Genomic DNA, 27,122 nt, shown 5'->3' with positions numbered 1-27,122 from the left:
ATACAGTATTGTAAAGCAAAATAAAGTAAAAATAAATAAATATATATATATAGCATACCCAAATATTTCAGCCTCTGTCTCAATGTCACCAACGTCATATCTTTGCCTTTTCTTATTTCCAGCCCCAATTCAAAAGAAGTAAGGCAGACTCTCCTGCCACAGATCCCCGAACTGCTATGGCACTCCAAACTTCTGATAGAGTCAACATTTGAGGATTTTAGGAAGTAGAGAATAAAATGAAAAGGTAAACAAGGAGACTTCAAAAGGACTTGTTGCTACTTAGAGGATGAACAAACAGTATTATCAATAGAAGTCCACACATCAGCTGTCTTAGATCCATGCTGGAGTGAGTGTAAACATGGGGAACAGAGGAGAAGGCATCCTTCTGGTTTCCGGGCCATTGCCTCTCTCTTACTGCTCATTCTCCCTTTCATCAGCCTAAGTATCCTCAATGACCTCCTTCATGTAGGCAAATAAGAATCTTGAAGTTCCTTCTTCATGTTTGGAGGTCCTGACACTGGCTTATCCACTAAGAAACTGAACGGGGTCCAAAGTTCTTTAATTCCTCATATCTAGGGCCTATGCGGATATTTCTAGTCCCAGCTTTATTATGTAAACTTTCACTTTCAGAGAATATTTTTAAAGGATTCAACTGCTATAGATGATTATGGCTTGGTGCATGTCAGATCCTTGCTCTAACTGCTCTGGAATACGGCCAGAGACCTCAGTCAGAGAGAGCCCAAAAGCCCATGTTTTTTTAGGTTCACTCCAGGGACCACTTAGAAACATAGTAGTTGTGATTTGTCAAATCATTTTAGAAACATGTTTTTTTTTTTTCTTTTTTAAAAATTTTAGCTAAGCATTAAATGCACTACATATGAGAGACCCTGATCTGTGAACTCAATGGATATGTGCTTTTCCCAAAGCAGTGGGAAAAATTCTTTAGCACATACCTCCTTTTGATGTTGATCCAATGTGGGCATGATATAACACATCCTATATTTAGACCAGTGATGCTTATATAAGCTACTGACTATTTACCTAGTTTATTATTTATTCAGTTAAGAGAAGAGTCCAGATTCAAGTGAGGGTACTTGTTTCAGCACTTTAAACAATAGGGTAACAATGTGTTTACATTCCCATTATAAGCTGTTGCTCAAGCAAACATTTGGAGTTTCACATTTGTAAATTAAGGTGTACCTAGAAAAGGAATAAAGGCATTCCCAAATTTTGGAATGGCAGGGAAACTTCTAAATAAAGAAACTCAACCATAAAATGAGGTTAGACTAAAAGATTCACCATCATATGTATCAAATAATAGAACACATTCTGATTTATATTTTTCCCTCTGTAAGTTATGAAATCTTTTGAATACATAAAAACGTAGAACATGGTTCATAATTCTTGATATAAAGTTTTACCATATTTTAATCAACAACTATTTAATCTGAATTTTAGAACTCTGTACACTCTTCACTGATCCTACTTCTGTCTCCTTCCTCAGAGTTAACCATTCTTCTCATTTGCTATTCACCACTTCCATGTTTTAATGTTTTAAAATCATATTTAATTATCCCAAGTATATGTGTAATATACTTTGTACATTTAAGCTTTTTGTTGTAATTTTTATCTTTGTATTTTCTGCAATGTTGGAATTCAGTATAATGAAGAACATACAAAATAATGCTGAAGACCAGCCACAGACTAAGAGAAAATATTTGCCAAAGACACATCTGATGAAGCACTATTATTCAATATATACAAAGAACCCTTAAAATTCAACAACAAAGCAAACAACTGGCTTGAAAATGGGCCAAGGTCATCAACAGACATCTCTCCAAAGAACATGTACAGATGTCAAGTTGGTAGATGAAAAGATGCTCTACATCATATGCCATCAGGGAAATGCAAAGTAAAACAATGAGATACTGCCACATAAGCACAGCTGCCTACCATGGTCAATGTCCAGAACACTAACAATATGCTGGTGATGATGCAGAGCAACAGGAACTCTTAGTCATTGCTGGAGGGATTGCAAAATGATATGGCATCTTTGAAAGACAGTTTGGTAGTTTCTTATAAAACTAAACATACTCTTACCATAGGATCTAATAATCACACTTGTTGGTATTTACCTAAAGGAGTTGAAGACTTAACGTCCACACAAAAATCTACACACAAATGTTTATAGAAGCTTAATTTATAATTGTCAAAACATAGAAACAAGATGTCCTTCTGTACCTCGATGCATAAATAAATGTGGTATAGTCAGACATTGGAAATTATTCAATACCTAAAAAGAAATGCACTATCAAGCCATGAAAAGATATAGAGGGACTTTAAATGCATATTATTAACTGAAAGAGGCCAATTTGAAAAGGCTACATACTGTGTGATTTCAACTATATGACATGATTGTAAAGGTAAAACTATGGAGACAGTAAAATGATCAGTGGTTGGCAGGGTTTGGGGGGTAGGAGGGTGCATAGGCAGAGCACAGGAGATTTTTAGAGCAGTGAAAATATTGTGTATGATACTATAATGATGGATACTTGTCATTATACATTTGTCCAAATCTGTAGAGTATAAAACACCAAAAGTGAAACATAAGGTAAATGATGGACTTTGGGTGATTATAATGTGTCAGTGTAGCTCATCAGTTGTAACAAGTGGGCCAGTCTGGTGAGGAATGTTGATAATGGGGGAGGCTATACATGTGGAGGGGCAAAGTGTATATGGAAGTTTTCTTACCTTCCTCTTGCTGTTGCTTTGAACCTAAAATGACTAAAAATTTAAAGTCTTAATTTTTTAAGTCTTTTAAAAAGTTAAGCTTGATTAGCAAAAAGAAAATACCAATAATCAAACTGATATTGTATATTTATATTGAAGTATTAATGATGTATAAGTCACTTATCACTTTTATTTTCTAGCATGAGCCACTAGGTAGATAAGATGTAAGATATGGTCCTAAGATATGAGATTTCCAAAAAGTGAATATGAATATCAACATTTAAGAGATGGATGGAACAGATTACAAAAAAGAACTGAAAGACAGAAGGAAAATGGAAGAATGTGATGTTATCATAGAGCATCATCAAAGTATTGGAGTAGTTAGCAGTGTTAAAAGTGACAGACACTGCTTCAGGGACTATTATGAGAACACTAAGTTTTTACAAAGGAAGGAATGAAGGGAACAGAAGAATTTATTTTACCACAAGTCAAGCAAGTGTTCAACCCTTTGCTCAACCCACAGTCCTGAAGACACATAATTAAGTTTTTTCATTTAGGGAAACTTATGTGAGAGTATCTAGAATAAAATAATATCAGATTTTATAGTTTTTCACTTGAGGAGTAATCTCTATGAAATGGTTCAGAGTACAGTTTTACTTGATTTTATTTCTTCTATGAGAATATGACTTGAAAACATTGTTTATCAAAACTGACACTGTAAAACTCTTACCCAATTTGTTACCTTTCCTTCTCCAAAAGAAACTTGAAATTTTGAGTTTGGAGCCCTTTGGAATGCCCTTATCAGCAGTGTAACTTTGGCCAAATCACTTAACCAAAATAAGCTTCAGTTTTCTCTTTCTCAAGTAGAAGTGATTGGATTTTTTTCAGGATATGTTAGATATTGCATGTGGTAAGTGCTCACCAAGCCTCATTAATACTAAGACTTTCATGTGTGTGTGCTCAGTCATTCTTCTGTGACTCCATGGACTGTAGCCCACCAGGCTCCTCTGTCCATGGGATTTTCCAGGCAAGAATACTGGAGTCCGTTGCTGTTTCCTACTTCAGCAGATCTTGCTGACCCAGGAATTGAACCTGTGTCTCCTACATTGGCGAGGAGATTATTTAGCACTGTGCCACCTGGGAATCTCATGGCTCTCACAACATATTATATCACTTTGCTTTGGTTACTTTTCCTGTCAGGTCTTTTGTCTTCGAAAAGTACCTTGTAACCTATCCTCTGATTTACCTGCTCTCATTTATAAGTGCTATTAGTATAAGCAATGTGACATTCGTGGACAAAATTGAGCTCCTGGCCTTCACAGAATGTTTTAATTCTAATCCTTAGCACTCAGTGGTATTTGGCTGCTAGTAATATATTGCATTAACTAACTGAAGGACAAAATCATGACAATTTCAACAGATGCAGTAAAAATGAACATAATGATGAAAACATACATCATTCATTTATGATAAAAAATACTCAGCAAACGAGGTTCAAACAGGCAATTCAGTAATCTAATAATGAATATCTACAACAAACAAAACAACAAAACATCAGCAAATACACTTAGTGATGAAACAATGAAATTATTTTCTTTGAAACTGGGAATAAGGCAAAGATGTCATCCCTCTTATTCTACAATTGCTCAAGTTCATAGTAATACAGCAGGTAACCAAAAAAGACAGAAAAGGTCTAAAGTTTAGAAATAAAAAATAAACATAAACTTCTACTATTTTCAGATACTGTGAAATATATAAACATGTAAAAAATAATTCATAGTTAAATCATAAGACTTAAAGAAATTTTTGCAAGATTTCTGTACATGAAACCAATATTTAAAAATCAGTTCATTTCTATATATCAAAAAGGAAACAAAATTTAGTGTATGCTTTTATAATAGCATCATAATGTTATATACCTAGGAATGAATCTAAATAAAATCCTGCTAGACTTCTATACAAAAAACCTGGCAAACATTAAGAGAAATTAAAGAAAGCCTAAATCTAAATAGTGTTAAGAAATTTGAATGGATTGGAAAACTCAATCTTATTGTCTATGAAATGCTGCAATCTAAACTCTTATGGATTTTTTTTTAATTTGACAAGCTGATAGTAAAGTTTATAAGGAAATGCAAAGGACTTAAGATTGCCAAGACTTTCTTAAAGAAGAAATGTGAGATGAGAAGACTTATTCTCAGATGCCAGAGCTTATAAAGCTACATTAATTGAGACAGTGTAGTGTTGGTCATGAATAGGCAAATAGATGAATGTAGATCTGAAAGAGACCAAGGGAATCAGAAATCATCTGCTGCATATGGGAACAGTTGCCACTGCAAAATGTAGCTCTAAGGTCTGCCTGGACTGCGCTTTGCATGGGCAGATTCTTGATTACGGGCTCTGGGGGCCAGGGAAAGCTGTGCTGTGATAACACCACACTTCTGGGTAATGTGGCCACCGAGTTTCCATTAAGTTTTAGTGCCTTTCTCTAGAAACTTAATTTGTTGTAGCTCATCCGACACTTGTTTCAGATGTTTTGGGGGTGAAAACCAAACTAGAACTGGGGACAAGTGCCAAGATTCTCAAAGAGAGAAGGGGGACCAAAGTATGTTGTGTTTAGACACAACAGCCCAACAACAAAAAGCTGTTGGATCTTTAGAGGTGCTTTTTATGGGCAAATCATGTAAGCTGAATCTCTCTACTAAATCCCTAATTTCAAATGGTAGGGCTTTAGGAATAGAGAGGTAATGTGATACATGCAGGAGATTGATTCCCTGTAGCTCCCCGTCCTGGTAGCTGAGTGCTAGGAGCGTAAGCCAGCCAATTTGTAAGAATGATTAAAGTCATCACAGGCAGTTGAAATAGCAAAGGCAGAAAAAAAAAAAAAATAGCAAAGGGAGGACAAAACTGTGGTCCACGTGTCACAAGTGAAAGTTCCACCTCTGGGAACCTAGCATGATAACGTTGGGAAGAAGGAAGGTCTGAACCTCTCTCAAGTGCCTACCAGACTAGCAGTGGTGACTTTTCAATTAGAAATTAAATCAGTGCCAGAAGTGTGGATGCATAAAGATGAGAGAATGGAGCTTCCCTGACCCAATTCTGTGTAGAAGGGGCTAAAAATACAGAGGTTGAATACAAGTTAAGCAGAATTTATAGTGCCTATGTTATTGCTCTTAATTTAGAAAAATTCTGCTTTTACATGCAGGTTAATCATTTTTATTCTTACAAATAGCTCTTCTGCCTTCTGAAAAGAGCTAGACCAATAGCTAGAAAGTCTACTGTATTCTATATTCAGAATACAATGTACTACTATATTCTGAGTTCTTTGAGTTTTTTCTCAAAAATTATATTAAGATGATAAGGTCTCAAATAGTTTTATGCTTGGAAAGATACTTTTAAAATAGAGCATTAGGATATGTAATAGAGACATAGGTCATTTATTAGTTAATTATAAAAAATTATTTGGGACCTATTTTTTTAAGGAAAATATTACTTTGTTGGCTGAGAGCTGAGGAAAAACAATGGAGGGAGATATGCTGAGGGGAAATGGACTTTAAAAAATTTTCCACTAAACAGTACAGATAGCAGCTTCAGGTATAGCTGGATTGTGATGACCAGAAAACTATCTGTATTGATCTTTTATTTCTGAGTTTCTTTGCATTATCTTCATTCTCTGAAAGACTCTTCCCACCTAGGGGTAAAGATGGACAGAATAACTCAGTCCTCATGCTTATCACCTTCATAACTCTACCAAAGGAAATGCATACCTTTTCTGATGGCATTATTCAAAATCTTTGGATCAACTCTAGTCTAGAGTTGGGGGCTAGAATTGGGGTTGGAGCCAGTCCAACCTAAGTCACACAGACAAAAATGTGGAAGGGAGTTTTCCCAATGTGGTACCGTGTTGATGAAAATTTTTTTCACTGCCAAATCTATTGCTTAGGAAGTATTTGTCATGCTTCTGACATCACTGGTCTTGCCAATATGCCTGCCTAGCTTTTAGAAGACAGTCAGGTTGTCTTTACTAGTGAAGTCTGCTTCCTTTTAGCTGTTCACACTTCTAGATGGACAGAGACCACTGGAACCTGTGGTATACCATGTTTTTTCCCCATACGAATTTTAATGATTTAAAATCAGTGGTATTTTTCAAGTCATTGTTTTTCCATTTAATAAAGTACTTAATATATATGAATTTAAAAGATGTGGTCTATAATTATTTGGCTCATATTTTGAGACACTTCTATCCCCACCAGTGTTCTTAATGAGATATCTAAATTCCAATAGTAAACTTCCTCCCACAAAGTCATTCAACAGCCATTGATTGCGTGCCTGCCAGTTATACTCTATTTAGGCATGTGTAATGTGCATGTGTGCTCAGTTGTGTCTGACTCTTTTGCAACCCTATGGACTGTGGCCCGCCAGGCTCCTCTGTCCATGGGATTTTCCAGGCAAGAATACTGGAGTGGGTTGTCATTTCCTGCTCCAGGGGATCTTCCTGTTTCAGGGATTGAACCCATGTCTCCTGTGTCTCCTATATTGGCAGGCAGATTCTTTACCACTGAGCTACCTGGAAAGCCCCATTTAGGCACAAGACATATAAGGTAATAAATTAGGATCTCTGTCCACAAGATCCAGCATAATGAATCTAATTTACCCAAATTTAAATCTCTCCTCTATCTGAGCTTAGACTTGCCCTAGGTAACAAACTACTTTTTTTTCAACAAAAGCTTGATATTTCATGTAAACCAAAGCTATATTTGAAGGGATATTCCAATAATTATTGTTTGGTACAAATGGTGCCATTCATAGCAAAGGGTAACAACCCAGCTGCAGTTTGAGTAAATAAAATATGTGTATGAACTCTGACCCTCAGGCAAGGTTTCTGCAAAAAATAAAATAGTGAATGTGATAAACTCCTGAAAACTAGCTTATATGTCAGAAGCTCTAGAAGCAACATATGATAAAAGAAAAACTTTTTTTTCCTCTTATCCTTCTTTTTTAGGAAAAAACTAAAGGCGATTTAGTGAACTGAGGAGACAACTGGAGGTGGTTTAAAAGGATGGAGTGCAAAGAAAGGTAAGTAGAATTTGTAGGAAATAGCTTTATTTTCTCCCCTGGTTCCTGGTGTCACTGGCTTAGGCTTTTGGTGGCAGCCATTGTAGTTTAGTTATCTGAAGGACAAGAAAGCTGGAAGACAAACTGGAAGAATCCAAGTCACATCATCTGAAATGTAGAGCTGTGATCATAAATGCCAACACAGTCAAGACCTCCTCCAAATGCTGGCATTTCTGAAAGCAGTTGTAGCCATGTGCCAAGCCTGGCAGGGGGCATGTGGGTGACAGCCCAGACTGACCTCTGTGAGGGTGGTCAGTTCTGTCCACTGATGCACATCTTGCTTCAAGGATGAGATTTCCTTTGAGGACTCTGGGTGAACTCTTGGAGCTGCCTAACTGGCTGACCTGGGAAACCCACACCAAGTGCCAAAGGCACCAGAGGGGATCAGATTTAGACTTTTGGCCATCTGCATGCAATCTCCACCTCGTTCTGGGAAGTAGGCAAAAAGCTCATCCCTTTGCAAAGCTGAGAGAAGATTTTCCAAGGAAACACAAAAGCCAAGGTCAGTTTAGATTCAGAAAGTCACTGCACCAAAGATTCCATGAACCTCTCCCTGCAAAATGAGAGGCGGTTCTGGGTCAAGCTAGATCTTAACACATGTGCAAAATGGACCACCCAAGAGGTTGCTCTTCCTGAGCAAAATGGCTTGCCTTCCTTCTGCCTTCCTGTGTTTGCAACAGTGAGCCCAGGAGCAAGCTGATGACACCAGTCTAGGGACATAGAGGACCATTCCCAGTCACTGTGAACATCAAAGACAGCAGGAGAGAAAACTATTCAAAGTCTTCACCAGTGGCTATTACATGCAGAACACTTCCAATAGTAAAGTGTAGGGAAGGGTTTAACAAATGAAAACAGCCAACTCTATAATGGATTTTTTATTCACTTTCACACTTGCACAATATGACAAATTCAGTCAGAGGTACCCTGGGGATATCTTAGAATAATTCATAACCAACTGGTTTTGCTATTATATCACTACTCCTGATGGCCCACAGTCTAAGCCTCCCTTTTCATATAATATCCTTTGTATTGTTTATTCTTTCTGTTATGTGATTTGCCTTTTCAGCTTTCTTTTCCAAATAAGACAGTTTAGCTTAGGCTTTGACATCTACTAATACATAAGATCTTCTTCAGGTAGTAGTATACTTATTAGTGTTTTCACTTAGGATGTGAAGTTTTGTATCCTGTCCTATCAGCTGGTTATATGAAAGAATCTTTAAAGGCTGGGCCCAAAATAACCTCAACCAAGTTCGCCAATTTGCAGACTCCAGACTAAATCTGGCCTGCAGATATTTTGTTTGGCTGGGCCAGTGATTTTTGTTTTGTTTTGTCTTGGTTTTGTTTGGTCTTGTTTTGTAATTGAATTTGAATGACTTTTGGCAGAAGCTTCTCTTTCAAATTCCATAGATCCCTCCTTTCTCTGTCATCATAACCCGTATAGGCATTTGGATTTGTGATGCCTGCTCTATACAGTAAGTGGTGATAGTAAGCATCCATGTCTCATTCCCAATCCTATGATAAAAGCTTGAAATTTTACCTCTAAATTTGAAATGATTTTTTTGTATTTGTACTATTTGTGTTCTTTTGAGATGCTTATCATTAGATAAATATCTTTCTATTTCTAGAGTATTTTAAGTTATTATCATGAACAAGTATTGAATTTTACCAAATGCTTTTCCTGCCTCTATTGTAAGCCATATTTTTTTCCTTTTCTCTGTTAATTACTAAATTACATTACCCCATTACCAAATGTTAATCCAACATGATATTCTCAGAATAAATCCTTCTTGGTTGTGATATATGATCCTTTCTGTATAGAGCTTGAATTATGTTTGCAATTATTTTCTTTAGAATTTTACCTAGTTTGAAGAGAGAGTTTAGTTTTTAGCTTTCCTTTTTGGAGAAAGAAATGCCCTTGCTGGGTTGTAGAGGTCAAGGAAGTGCTCAGCTCATTATAGAAGTCAACAGGGATTTTTTAATCTTTGGAAGACCTTGAGTAAAATGTACGTTATTTAAAGTTGTGGGGAGGTTGGAATTTCAAGTTCAATTTCTTTAATAGATGTAGAACTATTTATATCTTCTTTTTCTTTAAGTGGCACTTTGGTAATTTGAGATTTTCTAGAAATTTGACTTTTTTAAAAATAAGTTTTCAAGGTAATTATTGTAATTTTCTAAATCAGGGGTCTCCAACCTTCAGGCTGTGGACCAGTACCTCCTGTCAGATCAGTGGTGGCATTAGATTAGGGCTTCCTAGGTGGTGCGGTGGTAAAGAATCTGCCTGCCAGTAAAGGAGAAACAGGAGGCTTGGGTTTGACCCCTGGGTTGGGAAGATCCTCTGGAGTAGAAACCTCATTCCAGTATTCTTGCCTGGGAAATCCCATGGACAGAGGAGCCTGGTGGGCTACAGTCCACGGAGTTGTAAAGAGTCAGACATGACTGAGCGACTGGGCATACAGGCACAATGAATGTAATGAGCTTGAGTCATCATGAAGCCATCACCCCTGTTTCTTAATCCATTGAAAACTGTTTGGTCCTTGGTTGCCAAAAAGATTGGGAACCACAGTTCTAAATAGTATCTTATTATTACCTTCTCAATGCCTGCATAATTTCTAGTGATGTCTCCTTTTTTCATTTCTGATATTGGTAGTTTGAGCCTTTTCTCTTTTTCATTAATCTTGCTAGGAGTTTATTTGTTTTATTAATCTTTTTTCATAGCTAACTTTTGGCTTTATTTATTTTCTTTATAGCAACTGCACAATAATAACAGTTATATATTTGTTTTAGTTTAATTAGTTTTAATTCTTAATAACTCAGATATGACTGTATCATCAGACAATCAAGCATCCCAGTGTTGGCAACTAGGTGTAGAATCTATGTGAATGTGATAGCTACAGACTCTTAACAGTCCAGGTGTGTTATGCAGGTTGCCCAAACATCATTAGCAGCATTACTCTCAGGGATGTGGTTTTCTGAGATGGTGAATGCCTCATGGAACCATTATAATCAAGTCAAATACCTCCTCAATTTACAGTCTTTATTACAAGATTCAATGTATATTGGAATAGCATAGAATTTTTTTGTGTTCTCTATAAAAGGAATTAGTCTCTAGATAGATTTTTTTTTTCTTCTATATAAATATCCAGTGAGACAATTTGGGAGTTGTGCAGGTGTAAGACAAATATTTAATTGCAGGACACTATGTATCCCTGAACCTTCTTACTGAATGCCCATAAGGTTTCCCAACTAGTGTGCCAAAAAGTGGAGAAGTTTCCTAAAATTTCCAAAATGCCTGGCTAGGTGGCTCTACCATTCCCTTTGAGATATGACCGCTGTAATAGGGGAGAAGTCATATAACAGATGACCCTCACTTTTTTGTTGTCACAAGTGCTTCTTTCTTTCCAACTCCATCATCATTCAGGATTGACTACCAGACTCAGATTCCACTTTTCCTTCCCTGCTCAGAGAGGTTGTGGCTTCCTGGGACTTGTCCTAACAGAGGCTTCCTCTAGGCTGAATTGAGTCTATTCCTATTATTAATATGTAATAGTGTTCACTCACCACCACTACACGGATGGTAGTGCAAGATCTGTCCCCAACCTGTGTGGCAGCAGTTTTGGTCTTTCTAAAGTCCTGTGTATATACTTCAACTTCTTTACTTGGGCTGTTCTGGACTCACTTCTAGTACTGACCATGAAGTGAGTGGTCACCTCAGCATAAGGCTCCCTCCCAGTCCCTTGGACTTCAGGGAGATCCAACCAGTCCATCCTAAAGGAAATCAGTCCTGAATATTCATTGGAAGAGCTGATGCTTAAGATGAGACTCCAATACTTTGGCCTCCTGATGCGAAGAACTGACTCATTAGAGAAGACCCTGATGCTGGGGAAGATTGAAGGTGGCAGGTAAAGGGGATGACAGAGGATGAGATGGTTGGATGGCATCACCGACTTGATGGACATGAGTTTGCATAAGTTCCAGAAGTTGGTGATCGACTTGCTAGAGGAAGCCTGGCGTGCTGCAGCCCACAGGGTCGCAAAGAGTTGGACACAACTGAGTGACTGAATTGAACTAGAGGTCCTGGGGGATTTTCCAGATGCAAAATTGGCATCAAGGCTGATTGAAGGTCCTGATTGGGTTTGGAACTTCAGTTCACTATCTATTTTAGGAGCACTGCCTGGATTATCTGTCAGTTTCAAATTCCTCATCCATGCTTTAATCTAGTTGTCACTTCTGCCCCTTAACTACCTCCTTTCTTGGACCAACATGGTGTTGTGTACCAGTTACAAAACTGGCAGTCTCTAGTCTGTTAGAGAATTCTGTGATGACATTAACTCAACAAACTATGGGGGCTGCAGCCTCCAATCCCATAGCTAGCTGGGATTTCCCTGACTAATGGATTTGCCATATGCTTGATACTGGGGCCCTCACCATGAGGACTTGTGACACTGTATGCATCGAGATAGCTTCCCCACTCCTAGTACTACACCTACCCATGTTATACATCGAATCTCTTCCTACTTTTTCTTTGGTATGAGTTGCTGCTTACCTACTAAGCTAGGAGTGAGGCTGTGGGTCATGGGCAGTGTGACCAGTGGCTCTCTGTTGCAAAGGCTGCTTAGGTAACTGACCTTACCTGATGAAAATCCTCATTGTGTTGAAACTCCTTCTCCTGGTGAAACTCCTACTAACTGTATCCCTGTAGACCTGGAGGCTTCTACTGCCAAGCAAATCATTTCCCCAGCTGCTCACCAGTACACTGCCAAATCAGGGTAGAAAAGAAGCCTGATTATTTGTTCTGTTTTGTTTATTGTTCTACTTACGCTTTCCGATTTCTTACTATGACTCAGCAGTAATTGTCAGAGTGACATACGCAACTAATTTTAACACAACTAACAAATGGGACATACTTAAACCAATCTGAACACAATTTGCACATGGTCAACACGTGGTTGGTCAGACTTTCCCCAAGCGTAGGTGTGGTATTAATATAACAAGACAGGGTAGACCTAGGGAAAGCACTTTTTTTTCTTTTAATAAAGGGTACCATTTATCTAAGCAGTTGTACTGATCCCAGATCTTGATTGCACTTGCATGTACCTCAGCCTTATTCATGAGTGTTTCTTCATTTCTGGTTTTGTCCTTACTTTCTTGAGTCCTAACATTTTTCTGTTCTCTGGATTCAAGTCTTAAGCAACCTTTTCACTTGCCAGGATTAGCAGTATTCATCTTCTACCAAATGCAGACAAACCCAAGCCATGAGCAGAGATGCATAAATGAGTGATCTGTTGGGAAGATTGGCTTCATTCTAATTTTGGCCACAAGCTGACTCCTCTTGTGTGCAGAATGCTCCTAAATTAGGTGCTTGAGGTAGGTAGTGCTAACAGTGTATTATAAAATGAGAACATTCACAGAATGGACCCTGAGGGGATATCAATGTGTATAAGCACATAGACACTGACTAAAACTTTTCTTTGTAAATATTTTCTTTATAGTTAGTCACTAAAAATTACAGAGCTTCAGTCACCAAAATGTATTTCTTATGCATAATCATTGAAACCAGAAATGTAACCCAATTCTGCATTTGAAACAGGACATTTTATTCTGGTTTTGTTCATGGGAAATGGCTGACTTTAAAAGAGTAGAAAATTGAAATTTAGAAGCTTATGAAGAAGAACCATAATGCACAAAGCACTTTGATAAGTCAGATTTTATCTATAAAATTAAAAGTAGCCAAAGGATATTATAGTGTTGACTTTGTAAGGAACTAAGCTATATCTAAGTTAAACTTTTAACTGTTCAAAAACTTTCTAAAGTACCTGTTTAAATGGATTTATTCTAAAACTCAGGGATGGTTCCAGCTGCACCTATAGGGCCACAGTTTCAGATCACATATGTCTCCTCTTAATGCCTTTGTACATTCCTTGGCTTGATCAACAATGGTCAGATCAGATATCTGAGAAATTTTTTTCTCATTTGACAGCAAGCCTGTTTCAGAGGGATTGCAAACCAAAATAAATAAATAAGTAAATAAACCTATTCCTATCCACCTTCTGTGGCTTTTTCCATTACATGCTGTGTTGCTAACAGAAAAGTATGCCATGGAAAGTGAATAAGCTACTTTCTTTAAGAAGCACAAACTGGGAGATTAGGAAGAAGAACTCAAAACATACTAAAATTCACTTCTGGGAATTTTCACACATTATATTTCCTTAGTATAAAGATCTATATCCAAGACATATATATATATAAAAGAAAAAGAGAAAAAAAAAAAGCAACAGAAAATTGGTTAAGTATATGTCCTCCATATCACAAAATGCTGTGTTATAACAGTTCTTAATGTTGATCTGTATTAAGTATCATTGAAAATATTTGCAAAAGAATATCAAAAGTTTTGTGGACAAATAAGTTATGAAACATGCCTAGTTGGCCAAATATTTGTAAAATTACATTTTTCTTATGTTCATACAAAATATGGATAGAGATGCTTAAGTCTGTAATAATGGTAATTACTTCTGAATGGGAGATATTAGTTTTGTTTTGTTTTTTAACTTTACTACGTCTAATCTTTCTGCGATGGATTTGGATTGATTATATAGTAAATATGCTGAGGACAATAAAAAGTATAGTATTTCCCAGAGTCTCAGTCTCTAGTCAATGATGTAACTAGTAGGAATGAAAGTAGGCCCATAGCATTATAGAGTGGCTTCATGGCCTTTCTAACTGTTGCTTAAACTACCAGCTTTCTTGCTTTGTAAACTTCTGTCCTACATTAAATGACACATAAGTTGATAGAAAACACTTGCTAGTCTTAGCTTTTGCTGTAAGTGAAAGGGACTTATTTTATCATGTAGTTTGAATGAAATTTACAATATAGATGTGGCTGATTATAAGCATATCATGAAGTTATATGCATTAAAATTGCATCAAAACAGTTTATACATCTTAATTATTCACTGCTGTTTTTAAATAAGAAAAGACAAGAGACCAGGAAGAGAGGCCATGTTGCAGCTCAAGCTATGAATGGCTGAAGTATAGCACATTTAGTCTTCAATTTCCATTTTGACTCAGGCAGAGCTGTGTTTTCTCCAGTTGTGTAATCCACTACACACTTTTGCATCTTTCATAGTATTAGTTATCAGAGTATTAGAAGATTAAAACTGATATTGTACTTGAGTCTTTATTGCACATTGTTATCCAAAAGTCTTTAACTTTTAAGAAACATTGTTTTACCATAAGAGAAAAATGAATCTGTGAGCATTGACTCATTTCAATTTTTTCTTCAGAAGAGATTGATCTGATAGCATCGGACAGCACCTATTGGAGAAAGCAATGGCACCCCACTCCAGTACTCTTGCCTGGAAAATCCCATGGACAGAGGAGCCTGATAGGCTGCAGTCATGGGGTCCCTAAGAGTCGACACGACTGAGCGACTTCACTTTCACTCTTCACTTTCATGCATTGGAGAAGGAAATGGCAGCCCACTCCAGTGTTCTTGCCTGGAGAATCCCAGGGACGGGGGAGCCTGGTGGGCTGCCGTCTCTGGGGTCGCAGAGTCAGACATGACTGAAGCAACTTAGCAGCAGCACCTAGTAGTGGTGTTTATAAAAAGAGAAAGATGTCATACTGAAAGATGCCCTTACTCAAAGGCAAGTGGCAGAATTCGTTGATTATAAGAAAGCAAACCTGAAAATGACAATTCTTCCACATATTGAAACTATGGTTGAGGTGCTTTATGCATTATCTCTAAACCTTACTACAAAATATCCTATTTTACAGATGAGGAAACCAAAATAGACTTTCCAACCCAACAAGCGGAGAAATGGCAGAGTCAATATTTTAGATAATTTTGTTTTATTTCAGTCTTATATTCCATGAAATTGCAATAACCCTGTAACTACCATGCTTTTCACAGTGCCACATATAATACATACTGTAGATCATAAACTGATAGGACAGTCAAAAGAAGTATTTATCATATTCACATTTATAGCTAATGAAAAATTTTGTAATGTAGAAAAAAACTCTAAGAGACATTCAATTTTTGTTACTATATTATAAATCCTGCCTTTTCTTTCCTGAAAGGTATACAAAACATTTGAAATTGCTTATGGAGAATAAAAAAGTCTTTTACTTGGTTTTGATACAATTCCAAACCAAAGGAACTCTTGTGCTGGGGTTTGAAACAAAGTGCTGAAATGATAAATGTCCTCTGCTAGACTGTAAACCACAGTCCCTTAATTCAGATGACCTCAAGGCTTGACCAGAGAATATTCAGCTGCTTCTTCCGGTTACCTTTTCATGCTGGCTTGTCCTTTACAAAGCTAATGCTCCCCAGATGTATCAGCTGCTTGTTCTCTTTAACCCTCGCTGGTCTCGCATGCAGCACTGGCTGCTTTTTTCAGACACAGCGGAAAAGAAATAACTCCTTAACAGAGAAAATTGCAGATATTTCAAGTGCCTTCAGGGCATGACAGTGCCATGCAGGTTTTTGTTTTAAATGTTTTATTTTTGAACATTTAGCCCCCAAAATATAGGGAACAATGTAGTAAACTCCCTATGTGCCATTATCCAGCTTCAACAAAGTACCCTTACCCTATATTTATCTTGCCAAATTATTTTGTGCCAAATTCCAGATAACACTTTATTTTATGAACAAATATTTCAGTATGTAACTCTAAAAGAAAAGGACTTATTTTATATAACACAATATCATGATCATATTTTTTTAATTAATAATTCCTGAATATTATCAAATATTCAGTGTTCAAATTTCCAATTATCACTTTAATGTCACAAATTTTTCTAGTTTGAATCAGGATCCAAACAAGGCTCACATGTAGTGATTGGTTAATATATTCATTTTAAGTTGCTTTTCATCTATTGGTTTCTGACTCCGTCTTTTTTTTTTCTCTTTGTAATGTATTTGCTGAAGAAACTTGATTGCATGTCCTATAGGATTTTGCTGATTATATCCCCAAAGTATAGTTTAATGTGTTCCTCTTCCTTCTGAATTTTTTATAAATTAGTCTTTGAATCTGGAGGATTGACCAGGTTCAGACTTGATTTTCTGAAAATACTTTTTTTTTTTTAGGAGGCACTTTTTTCCTCCATCAGGAGACACCTATCTGGTTATCTTGCTCTTTCTGATATTAGCAGTAACTGTATGCCTAGATCCATTAATTCAGGAGACCCCAACCTCCCAGCCATCCACGGTACCTCCTCTCAGATCAGCAGCAGCATTAGATTAGAAATAAAGTGCACAATATGTGTAATGCACGTGAATCATCCCCAAACCTTCCCACCCCATCCCTGGTATGTGGAAAATTGTCTACACGAAATTGGTCCCTGGTGCCGAAAAGCCTGAGGACCCCTGCTTTCATTTTGGGTTACAAGACAGTGATATTCTAATTCTATCAGTTATTTTTTTTTTATTTGCCAAAATAACAACAAAAAAAAGGAAATCTTACTCTTCTATTTCATTATCCAGTAGTTCTTTGTTTATAAGTTTTCAAGATAATGAGTTGGTTCACTAGTGTCTTTCAATTGCTGATAAATTTTTAATTATCATTATGAACTCCTGGATTTAAACTTATTTGATATATTTCAATCTTTTGAAGTATTTTTTCCTCTCATTGGTCTTTGTATTGTCTCATCTTTGACCGTCTCTGCAAGTTGGTTCCCAAATCTTTGACATAAACCTAGTAATCTTTGATAGCTTCCTTATTATTTGATGTGACAAGAGCATACAACATGATCTGTACATTTCCTGTCCTGGTCCTGGAATTAGCTGTTTCTCCAAGGAGCTCTGGCTCCTTTCAGAAAGAAAGTAGATTTTAGCACTAAATTCTAGGTGCTGGAGGTACTCGTTGTTAATGGGTGCATCAGTATTTATGGGAATTTTCAGTTGAAAAATTTAGAAAATAGTTTTTTTCAAGTAAAAATATCATTGATTCATATTGATACTTCAAATTCAGGACTAAAAGGTCTTTACTTAATCTCTTATTTCTGACATCTGTTTTTCCTTTCTCCCTTGCCAAGAATCTTGCTTGTGAAGGACACTGAATTACAGAATTACAAGATCACAGAATTATACTTTACATACCTACCATTTTTCAATTGCAATACAATCACTACTATCTATAATATGACTGAAAAAACATATATACGTGTGTGCTCAGTTGTGTCCAACTCTTTGCGACCCAAAGGACTGCAGCCTTCCAGGCTCCTCTGTCCGTGGCCAGGCAAGAATTCTGGAGTGGGTTGCCATTTCGTCCTTCAGGGGATCTTCCCCACCCAGGGATTGAACCAGCATCTCCTGTGTCTCCTACAGCTCCTGCACTGGCAGGCAAATACTCTGACTCACCTAAAAAAACTGTTTAAATTTTTCCAGCAATTTTTGTCATTTAGGGCCTATACTGTTAGGGATATACAGCCCAAAACTTTTTTTTTAAGTTATTTTGATTAGTTTCTGTGTTATTATGCCAGTAACTAGTTACCCATTTAGATTCATTTATCTCATTTTAACTTCAGTGTTTAGAGATTTAACTTTTTTGTCCAACTCTTTGTGACTCCATGGACTGTAGCCTGCCAGACTCCTCTGTCTATGAGGGTTCATCAAGCAAAAATACTGGAATGGATTGCCATGCCCTCCTCTAGGGGATCTTCCCAACCCAGTGATCGAACCCAGGCCTCCCCTCATTGCAGGTGGATTCTTTACCGTCTGAGCCACCAGGGAAGCCCATAAAATGCTTGCATGGTTTCAAAGTCAATGTTTAAAGCAGTCTATGTTCTGTCCCTGTTCCTTCTTGCCATTTACTGTATACTCCTGGGGAAGATGTCAGCTTTAGAATTGGTACATTACGTAGTAGAGCTTCCCTTGTAGCTCAGTTGGTAGAGAATCTTCCTGAAATGCAGGAGACCTGGATTCAATTCATGGGTCAGGAAGATCCCCTGAAGAAGGAAATGGCAACCCACTCCAGTATTCTTGCCTGGAGAATCCCATGGACAGAGGGACCTGGGAGGCTACAGTTCATGGGGTCACAAGAGTCGGACAGACTTAGCAACTAAACCACCACTACCTTTAAGATCATCAATTACTGAGACCTGTTCAAGAGCAAGCATTATGTACTTTCTTTTTTATCATTGTTTATTCATAGTGCTACAATTAAAACTGTATGCTAATGCTCACCACCAGTCCTTATATATTACCAGTCATTTTATTTTATTTTATTTTTTACTTTTTTTTTTTTTTACTTTTTTTTTTATATCAGTCATTTTAGTTGTCTGAAGGTTAATTCTCTAGTAGATACCTCAGGACTAACTCATGGGATATTGAAAAGAGTTTGACTTTACACTTGGAAAACAATTTATCTGAATATAAAATACTTGGCTCAGATTTTCATTTTTGGTTTACCCCAGAAGGCATAAAATTTTGCTGTTGGATTCTTAACAATTTGCTTTTCTTTCATTTTTACATGATTTAGACTTTTAATCCAGATGTCAAAAGAATTTACTCACTTTCTTGAATGACCTATAATTTTGTTAGATTTTCTCAGTGTTCTCAGTCTATTTTCCCAGGCACATAATGTACCCTTTCAATGTGTACGTTCAGAGCATATTTAAATATATATAGGTATATCCTAAATTTTAGAAAAGTTTGTCAATTTTTATATCTAATTTTATTGTTTTGGTTTTCTTCTTCGGGACTTTTTAAAATACATATTTTATTTCATCTTTACCTACCTTCCATAGGCTAGATGTAGCAGAGATTTTCAGAGGGCTGATATCTGAATTACACCTATAAAAGCCCAACTTTGAGGAAGAAGTATAATTTTAGGGCACATAGTCCAAGAATAAAAGTGATTAACAACTGGGTGAGTTGAATGCCTGTTCTCTATGATTCAGATGATCAATAGGCTTCCTGGTTCCTACTAATCTTATGCTCTCTTATTTAATTAAATGGCCAAAATAATAAATTGTATGAAATTTACTATTAAATTTAAGATTATGCAGCTTCCAAAGTAAAGTTTACAAAATAGTCCCAGAGGGAGCTGTTTATGCTTTATTACTAGGCATAACTTCATTTTCCGTAAGAGCTATGTTTCATTTTTTTTTTATTATAAGAATCATCATAGCTAGGGTTTCTATTTTCTCCTGGCTCCTAAGAATCTGGGCCAAATTGTGCTCAGTCTTGCAATGATAAACATAATCACTCAGAGATCTTATTGCATGCATATATTCTTTAACTTGATCCCAACTTTTACTTTAAAAATTTTAAACTTTCATGTCAAAATACAAGCTTGCAGAGAAATTGTATACAAAATTTAGTTTGAATGCTCATTTTTTCATGGAAAGTCAGAACACTTCATCAGATGCTGATTCTAAAAGAGTATATGTGATATTAAAACTATTGTTCTTGAATTAATTATTTTATTTTATTTATAAAACTGAAGCTTCCATTCCAATTTAATTTTAAAATCTCAGTAACTATCAAAATGAATGGTTTACTTAGGGGATCATTATAAGTTTTTAAAAAAAAATGTTGACAAAATATAATTAATAATGAACTGATGAATTTACAGTGCAGATGCCAGTCACTGAAATCCAGTCATGCCATTTACAAGTCTAGATCATATATACAGGGGAAGGAAAAAAGCTAAACCTTTTCCTAAAAATTCCTCCAGTGGGTTCACTAACTTTTATAAGAAGTTTGGCATAATATATGATCATTCTAAATAGCTTCCTCAGTATTGTAAAGTAAAATAAAGTAAAAATAAAAATTAAAAAATAAATAAATAAAAAATAAAGTAGGTCAAGACACAAACCACTTTAGTAAAGTCACTTATTATTTCTACGTAAGCTAGTTTCACTTTACTCTCTCTGTTTCTCTTCCTCCTATCTTTGCATTCTGTTTTCTTAAATTTACATGGGTAAATGTCTTGTGGTCTTTTGGTGTACATTTATCAAGTTGGTCATAGTCATATTACTATATCTCAGATGCCTGTGAAGAAATGCTTCCATCTACTTAGTCAAGAATTAAGGTCTACAAATAGTTCCCTTACTTGAAAAGTAAAGACAAAAGATATTGTAAGATAAAGTATGTTATAGAATTAAAACAAATACTAAAACTTCATTAATATGGTATTTATCTATTCCAGTAGAGTAAAACAGAGAAGGCAATGGCACCCCACTCCAGTACTCTTGCCTGGAAAATCCCATGGACGGAGGAGCCTGGTAGGCTGCAGTCCATGGGGTCACGAAGAGTCAGACATGACTGAGCGACTTCACTTTCACTTTTCACTTTCAAGCATTGGAGAAGGAAATGGTGACCCCCTGCTGTGTTCTTGCCTGGAGAATCCCAGGGATAGGGGAGCCTGCTGGGCTGCCGTCTATGGAGTTGCACAGAGTCGGACACGACTGAAGTGACTTAGCAGCAGCAGCAGTAGAGTAAAAGGGTAGAACCAGGCAGGCATGCACTACTTGTTAAGTCAAAGTTGACCAAACTTGGGAAGAAAAAATTAAACTTATGTTTGGAAATCTAACATGTTTCAATTAAATGTACAATTGAATGGAATCACTTATCTAGAATGCATACATTTTGTATGTTATTAATATCAATGATTTATTTTTAAATATTTGTATCAATTATCTAAGTCTTTTCTAGAATACAGTAAGTTTGTAATTCTATGAATAGATTGACATTTAAACAGAAGAATTTGGTTCACTTGAAAAATAAAATTAACTTCTGATTTTGAACTTATTGGAAATTGTTGAAATTTACATTTTCCTTTCAACAGTCTAAGAATTAAGCTTTGAATAATTTCATCCTATTTTTCTTTTCTTAGTGTAATTAAACACTTAAAAATTTAGAAAGTTTAGATTTGACTTGACATTTCAAATTGTTTAGAAAGTGGCTGATGACTAAATATTGAATAATGGTAATATACATAATTTTCCATGACATGAATAAAAACATCTAGGTGAAATTTTGCAAATCATTTGCACTTTAAGGTAATGATTACATATTTTCGGTCTGTTGAGTTATTTAACCAACCAGAATTAGTACTTAACTTGCAATTTGATGGACTGAGGTGAGGAAAAAAATATTTGAGGTTGGAATTTGTTTATATGAACGGCTTTATAAGTTGTGGAATCAGCTTAAATGCCTAAAGTGGATTCTGACATTGACACTTTTCTCCCTTCTGATTCAATTCACAGAGCCAATGACACTTAAGTGGCCAAGTAGTTTACAAGCAGTCATTAAGGTAAGCAAACCCTCACCCAGAGCATATGGTCAGACATGTGATTTTAATTATGGGAGAGGTAGATAAACATTGGTGTTCTGGTTAGATAGAGGCTAGGATGCCTTTTCTAAGCTCTCTAGAGCTTATAACTTGTTAGTTTACACATACATACACACAAGGGGTCTGGAATAAAGACTAGTTTCTGTGTTCTTGATTCTGTGTTTTTGTATTCTACTGATAACCTTCTTCAGGAATAAATGTAACCCTAGATTTAAAAAGCAAAAAATACAGAAAAAAAAATGATAGCTTTCAAATCATATTCTCTCAAACCTACCCTCAAATCCCAACCCCTTGGTCTCACTGGGGTCATATTACTGAGTTATTTATCCATAAATCACACAATTTCATTTCTCTACATTTCTTACTTCCTTAATGGCACTCTAATCCCTGCTGAAAATAAAAGACCAAAACAACATTAAAGACAACATCAGAAAGATTTTGTTTAACTTCCCTTCCCTACCACCTTCCATCAAGTGAATTCTTTAGAAGTCATATTATGATTAATAATGCTAGTTTTCAGTCAAATCATTCCACTAATTTTACAAAAATCTGAATCATAAAGGTAGAAGATTGAATATTGTCTACATGTTCTTATTTCTTCTGAATTTTATACTGTGGTCCTAAAAACCAAAAATTTTTTTTATTTTTTTTATTTTTACTTTATTTTACTTTACAATACTGTATTGGTTTTGCCATACATTGACATGAATCCACCACGGGTGTACATGCAATCCCAAACATAAACCCCCCTCCCACCTCCCTCCCCACAACATCCCTCTGGGTCAACCCCGTGCACCAGCCTCAAGCATGCTGTATCCTGCATCGGACATAGACTGGCGATTCGATTCTTACATGATAGTATACATGTTTCAATGCCATTCTCCCAAATCATCCCACCCTCTCCCTCTCCCTCTGAGTCCAAAAGTCCACTATACACATCTGTGTCTTTTTTGCTGTCTTGCATACAGGGTCATCATTGCCATCTTTCTAAATTCCATATATATGTGTTAGTATACTGTATTGGTGTTTTTCTTTCTGGCTTACTTCACTCTGTATAATCGGCTCCAGTTTCATCCATCTCATCAGAACTGATTCAAATGTATTCTTTTTAACGGCTGAGTAGTACTCCATTGTGTATATGTGCCACAGCTTTCTTACCATTCATCTGCTGATGGACATCTAGGTTGCTAAAAACCAAAAATTGATTTTTAGTAATGTCACCACTACACATGAAGCACAGAGAAAATTTACATAAATAAACAACTCATTTTACAGTAGCCTCACCCAGCTTTTTATTGATGTTATCTTTCAATAATTTTTTCCCTCAACTGCCATAACTGCAACTTAAATTTATGTGCTTACTAAATAGTGTTTGGGTGACTTTTTTCTCTATTTTCTACTCTTCCATATTTTCTTTGCATAGTCCTACTATGCAAAGATAAGTCAGTAGAAGGTTTTGAAAGTTTTTGTGATATTGATCACATCCTTGAACTGAGGAACTAGCCAGGAAATACACTCCGTGCTCCACTGCTTCTGAGCAACCACGTGCACAACCCACTGTCACTCAAGGAAGACTCAGGATTTTGGCAATAATAGGTCACATGTGGCTACAAGCACCGTTTTAAAGATCAGACCAGCTCTGAGTTGCCATGGAAAAGCTATTTAAAGTAAATTTGTTCTACAAATTAAACCTGTGGTTATAGGATTGTGCAAAAGATATCAATGGGAAACAACTAAATTCCTATTACAATAACTAAAGTCAATCAAACAAACAAGCAAACACTTGCCAATATAATACATGTTTATTCCCATCTTGGCATCTGTTCCTTGGAGGACTTTTATGGTTAAAGTACACTTGAAAGGGGAAATTTTACTGAATATAAATTATAGATCCAAAAAAAACTGTAATGTATGGCATATAGAAGCAGCTCCATAAATGCTAATTTTTAGTAATTCTCCTTAGTCAGCACTTAAAAATCAGAAGTATTACTTCTATGCAAAAACAACAATTTGTTGTTGTTTAGTGAGTGTCCAGCTTGCAACCCCATGGTCTGTAGCCTGTCAGGCTCCTCTATCCATGGGATTTCTCAGGCAAAGAGACTGGAGTGGGTTGTCATTTCCTTCTCCAGAGGATTTTCCTGACCCAAGAAGTGAACCCATGTCTCCTGCATTGCAGGTGAATTCTTCACTGCTGAGCCACCAGGGAAGCCCAAAATGACAATAAACATGATCAAATGGAAATGAACATGATTCAGCTTTAATGGCTTTAGTCAAGTAGTTGCTTAAAAATTTTAGTACTACAAATGAATTAATTTTAAGCACTCTTTGGCCAAAATAGGGAACTAAGTTAAGGATTTCCAGTTAGGACTCAGTACATTGGTGAATTTAGTGAAGTTAATGGTTTAAAATAAATTATTATTATTTTTCTTTTTTTCTTTTTTTTGCTTTTATTATTATTTTTTTAATAAATTCTTTAAATAAATAAGCTTGTTTAGAAAACCATTCAGATATCCACAGTCTCAGATTTGCCCATTTTCAAATTTCAGAAGTAGTGCATTTGTGTTGTAATATGTAAATCAACACAATGCAATTCAAAAATTGGCAGATCTAATAATCACACACTCCAGCACCTCACATCCTATTAATCCACCCCAACCCAAGATCAGACCCTAAAGATCTTATTGTGTATCATTTTTTGCTCATACGAGCATACATGGCCATAGATATATCCACATAGAAGTGTGGTTTATTCCCTTTATCCTGAAATAGGATCATAAGATACTCATTACAAGATACTTTTTCTACTTAGTGTACCATGAACAATAAGTCATTGGTAGAAAATCACCTTATTCTTCCACTTTCTGTAAACATACATATGCACATATGCTGCTGCTGCTGCTGCTGCTAAGTCGCTTCAATCATGTCTGACTCTGTGCGACCCCATAGACGGCAGCCCACCAGACTCCCCTATCCCTGGGATTCTCCAGACAAGAACACTGGAGTGGGTTGCCATTGCCTTCTCCAATGCATGAAAGTGAAAAATGAAAGTGAAGTTGCTCAGTCGTGTCCAACTCTTGGTGACTCCATGGACTGCAGCCTACCAGGCTCCTCCGTCCATGGGATTTTCCAGGCAAGAGTACTGGAGTGGGGTGCCATCACCTTTTCCATAATGTCATACAAAATGAAATTTCATATTACAGTCTTTTCCCAGCTTTTATTTTCTGTTTACCTCACTTTCCCATTACACTCATCTCTCTCATTTAATGCCCCATGTTATGTATTGTTTTGTAATTTCATGTACACACACAGACACACACACACATACACACATACACTATACACTGCTTTATAATAATGGAATATTAAATGCTCTTCCTCACAGACCATTTTCCTCATATAACACTTTTTAGAATACCCTCATGTCCCAAGTCACTTTTACATAGCTTAGTTATTCTTTAATAATAGTTTCTAATGTTGCATAATATTCCACAAATGGAACATTTTCCATTTGATCAGCATTAATCTTGCTTACACTTTATTTTTTGACACTTAATGTTGCAATAATTTTACTCCCTGCCCTCACTATACTCTAAGAGCACCTTTCTTTAAAGGTTTATTGCAAGGGAAATGCAAGAAAAAAAATTTTGGCAACACCAAGATTATTTGTTTTTCAGTCAGTAAAGATAACAAAATCCTCCATTAAGTCATTGCAGTAGAGGGGTTGGGCTATAGCAGGGTATGGAGTTTTAGTGCTAAGGCTTTACTTGCTGCAAAAGTGTTAGAAATTTGGACTCACCAAATTCTTACAGGCTATATTTGAAAGGGTGGCGCACCCCCACTAATCTCACAGAGCTTGATCACCACTAATTTCACCACTGAAAACATTTCTAATCAAGAAATACAAAGGTGAGGATTTAGACCTTGCAATTTAAAATATTTTAAAAATTTGCTTCTAGAGCATGGAAACCAGACATTGTCCTAACTGAAATATTTTAAAGTAAATGAAGTTATGTAGCAGGTGTAAGGCAGCAGCTTGGCTTTGTTGCTTTTCCAAATAGCAAGTGACAACAAAAAGGAAAACACATTTCTCTGTTTTACCAAATGTGCTTCAGTGATTTAAAGGCATCAGTGATGGGACCTCCATTAGCCAAAGCTGCAAGAGGAGATGATAAAGTCATAATGTTTGATGTTATCATTCCAAGTCTTCCTGATGGTCAAAGCAGTTGTTCATTTAGCAATCTAAGTACCCAAGGCTGCAGTATAAGTGATAACAAATAGATTGAGACAAATTATTTTTCCACAGCCCATGTCACATTCTTATTTCCTCAAGGGAGGTTCTGAAAACATAGTAACAAAGTTGGAAATAGTTACTATTTTTCAAAGTATGGAAAAGTGTTCAAAACACACATGGATATAATCATGGAATTTAAATAATAAGCCTAATATGATCAGCATTTTCAGGTATGCAGTGATGCTTTCCCAAAGATAATGGAATCACTTTGAGTAACAGCCATTTGATTGCCTTGTTTCAACACAGGGGTGGGAGTGTGTTATGGTCCCTGCAGTTTGATAAATGACCTTCCCATCATTCTCATTTTGTGGGTTTAGGCCAGACACCCATATTGTGACTTGGTTGGTGTGGAGGCTGATGTTCTACTGTATTTTTAGAATATTTAGTCTATTTAGAAAGTTTACATAATTTTGGTTACAGTGACTAAAGTGACTAGGACTAAAAATAAGATTGGCTTTTATGAAAACAAACTTTTCTAGCATTAAAAGATGGCATGTGTACCAGTGTTCAAAGTCCTTATGATTCTGGGTTTGGTGCTTCAGATTTCAAATAAGGGTGCTCATCGATGAGGGAAAATATATTGTCTATATTATTTGTATGAACAAATGTTCCTGAAGGCTAAAATTAAACATGTCTATTTTATTATGCTTCTTGGTCTAGAGTAGAGATGGCAAATAAGTGTCATTTAT

At 36.3% G+C, this 27,122-nt stretch overlaps 1 long non-coding RNA gene across 1 annotated transcript in view; it reads left to right on the top strand.

The window, feature by feature from the left end:
* The first annotated feature begins 7,752 nt into the window (after positions 1–7,752).
* Positions 7,753–27,122, top strand: part of LOC128046960 (uncharacterized) — a 63,876-nt gene continuing 44,506 nt past the window's right edge. Inside the window, exons 1-2 of the long non-coding RNA XR_008199278.1 lie at positions 7,753–7,803; positions 22,057–22,103. This is a non-coding gene — a long non-coding RNA (uncharacterized LOC128046960). The remainder of the gene's footprint in view (positions 7,804–22,056; positions 22,104–27,122) is intronic.

This window comes from Budorcas taxicolor, chromosome 4, assembly GCF_023091745.1.
Source record: "Budorcas taxicolor isolate Tak-1 chromosome 4, Takin1.1, whole genome shotgun sequence".
NCBI classification, from domain to species: domain Eukaryota; kingdom Metazoa; phylum Chordata; class Mammalia; order Artiodactyla; family Bovidae; genus Budorcas; species Budorcas taxicolor.
Note: the sequence above shows the minus strand (reverse complement) of the source record. Positions and strands in the feature narration are given on the sequence as shown.